At 40.8% G+C, this 2,961-nt stretch overlaps 1 long non-coding RNA gene across 1 annotated transcript; it reads right to left on the bottom strand.

Annotated features, from left to right (window-relative positions):
• Window positions 1–395: 395 nt before the first annotated feature.
• On the bottom strand, window positions 396–1,882 carry LOC128759673 (uncharacterized). Its single transcript, XR_008414614.1, has 3 exons — window positions 1,683–1,882; window positions 558–616; window positions 396–474 (listed from the first exon to the last, which is right to left on the bottom strand). It is a non-coding gene; the product is annotated as an uncharacterized LOC128759673 (long non-coding RNA).
• Between the last annotated feature and the right edge of the window lie 1,079 nt (window positions 1,883–2,961).

A 2,961-nucleotide genomic window follows, 5' to 3' on the forward strand; every position in this document is an offset into this window, starting at 1 on the left:
GAATGATCAAAGTGGCATCTCCACAGCGGCAACATCTGGAAATGTCTCTCCAGCACAGAAGTACTCCTCCAACACGTGTACTGGACTGAAACAATGATTGGACATTCACGAAGTGTCTTGATAAAACAAAACACGAAGACAGTTGAGAAACGCGGTAACAAGGCCTGTCATTCAGTCTATGTAATACTTTGTTTGAGAAGTCTCATGGAGGCTTTTGAAATGAACAGGGAACTACAAGGAAGATGTTTCCAAAACGAAACTTTCTTTTAGTCAGGTTTTTATTAATATTTTAAAAAATTGTAACACAACAATGTCGGCTTCTTGTGCTTTTATAGGGCTGCCCAACATTGTTCAGCAGTTCCTTCCCAATTGAAACAGTCAGTCATTTTACCTGGCCTGCCTTCCGACGACTACTGTGTGATGAAGAGGGTTTCCAGACAAGCACGGTGATAGATGTAAAGACGATGGGTCACTCTAGGGACAAAATTAATTTGACTCCCCGCTTACCAAGCTGTCTTAAGATTTAACTGTTCTATCATAAACACAACATGACGCACCACATATGTGAACACGCTTCCATCCCAGTTATGCTGAAGTTGCTGGCAGTTCTTTAAAGCTGTTTAGAGAAAGAAAAAATACATTGTAACTTCAAAAGAATTAAAAACAGATTCACGGATGGTGGATTAACATGATTTGCTCTGCACCAATGTGGTAGTAATTTGATATTACAGTTTAAAATATTGGCTTAAATTCACGCAACAATCATGAGATCTCAGTTAGGATCGCTGGCTGAAGCCGTAGTTTTGTATGGTGTGGCTATCTCCGCTCCTTAAAGTCAGACACCTTGGAGCTGAAAGGAAAAACAAAGTGTTTAGGGTTACTGGTACAGTATGGTGCATGACTGGCTTTGATGGCTCGTATATAGATCCTGAGCAGGCGAGTCCTGCTTTTCAGTCTGTAGGCTGCTACATGTTGCAGGAATTGTAAAGCAAAATAAGGAATTTATTGTCGCCATTTTTTCCAGAATTTATTTCCACAGTTGAAATAATCAGCTCAGATGTCCTGAGATTGTCTCGTGTGACTATCCACTTTGCTACTGTGATGTCTCGCCATACTTTTTCACTTTTGGATACGACAAGACTAAGGATTCTTTTCCTCTTCTCTTCATATCCTTACACCAAAAATACTCCTCCTCATCACTTCAGTAGGAAAACCAGGATCTATCTATGTATCATTCTGATCAACCTAGGTGTGACAGCAGGGATCTGTTCTTCAGACTATGAGAACTCTTAAAAGCTTCACTCAGATACAGACAGTGCCTTGCTCAGAGGCAGGGGATGGATATTATGCATGGAACACCATTTTGCCGTTCCAAATGTTTCACAATGCCCATTTCCATGAAACCTTCTTAATAAATCAAGTTCAGTGATGACTTTTTTAGGGGCCTATTTTGATATTTAGCTTTTCTCTCTCTACTTCAGTTGTCGACTCTCATAAAGTCCAAGTTGCTTCACTTCAACATAGAATGAAAGTGCTTGAATTGAAGAACTTTTATTTAGTCAAAATAAATAGGTTTCACAGAAAAATGATCAGTAAGAATTACCTGAGACAAGGACTGCAAAAATGGCTGATTTGCATGGCAACTGCTTTGTTCTGGTTTGTTAATGCAAACAAACTGGTACCTGTCATTGCAATAACGTTTGTTGCTGTACTTCAACAGGGTAATTTGAAAACTGCCTTGTTTCTGTTGAGATGTTCACTTGACATATTTGTCCTCATTCTCGCTGCGGACAAAATGAAGTTCACAGTTGTACAGTATTCATTCCAAAAGATGAGTGACTGGCGAAAGACTGGCACCACTCCACCTTCAGGCTGCAGATGAATCGTGCGTGTGCGAAGCTATTGGTGGAGCGGTGGCATCCTTTAGAGATCTTCCAGGACGGCCATGAGCGACTGCTAACTCTGCTTCAGTAACAGCTTCCCTAAAATATGTACAGATACAGCGTGAGTGTGTGACGTCCATGCTATTCTATTCCCTGATAGGGCTACCAAAATAATTAAATAAAAGTTTAAAAATAAAATAAAATAAGACAAGAACAGTTACCGGTTACCCGGTGTCTAATACAGGTTTCAAATGCCAATGTTCACGCCCACAAAATTTGGCACGTTCTGCCTTTGTTCATCCTGGATTAGAATCTCTTGGGGTAAGGAAACGGTCAAGACTTTATTTTAACTTTATCGGTAGGTCCCTTGGTAAAAATATTCCGATCCAACTAGCACCCAAGTCTTTATATTGACATCAGACTGCAAATTCAGGACCAGTGTATAGAACACCAACCTTTTAGCAACCGCGAGCTACTCCAAGGGCTCTGCGTGACCCAAAGGGCTACCATTGGTTCAGCACAGACTTCTGAAATCACAATATATATCATGGATGATAAATGATATTCCTCTCTAATACTACACCTCTGCTCTTGTCTCTGAGGGCTAGCTGGTGCCCATGGGCACCATGTTGGTGACCTCTGGTAAATGAGTATAATAGTCAGATTCGTGTTGATCAGAACATGTGTTTTGAGTTTAATACTTGGTATTCAGTTCAAAGAATGTGGTGCCAAAAGGGCAGGGTCAGTTGAAGGCAAAGGCGAAGTACTATGAAGGAATTTACAGCATTGTAGGTGCCAACAAGTCATGCTCATGTAGTCCAGAAAAATGTGAACTATTCTGTAAAACTAATGGCATCCACTAGTTGGAAGAAGGAACGACAAGGTTCAACTTTATATCAATTACAAATGGAGTTCTCTCACCAAAACACCCCAAAAATAAGTGTGAGAAATGAAGCCAGGGGATTTAATGGCTTTTCACATTAATAGAAGGTTAGGTCAGCATGTGCAGGCTGCTCACTCTGTGCCTATGGGAATAAGAGAGGGGATGAGGAAGGCCTGAAACCTCACAGGCACACAT

The sequence above is a fragment of the Synchiropus splendidus genome, chromosome 5 (genome assembly GCF_027744825.2).
Source record: "Synchiropus splendidus isolate RoL2022-P1 chromosome 5, RoL_Sspl_1.0, whole genome shotgun sequence".
Taxonomy (NCBI): Eukaryota; Metazoa; Chordata; class Actinopteri; order Syngnathiformes; family Callionymidae; genus Synchiropus; species Synchiropus splendidus.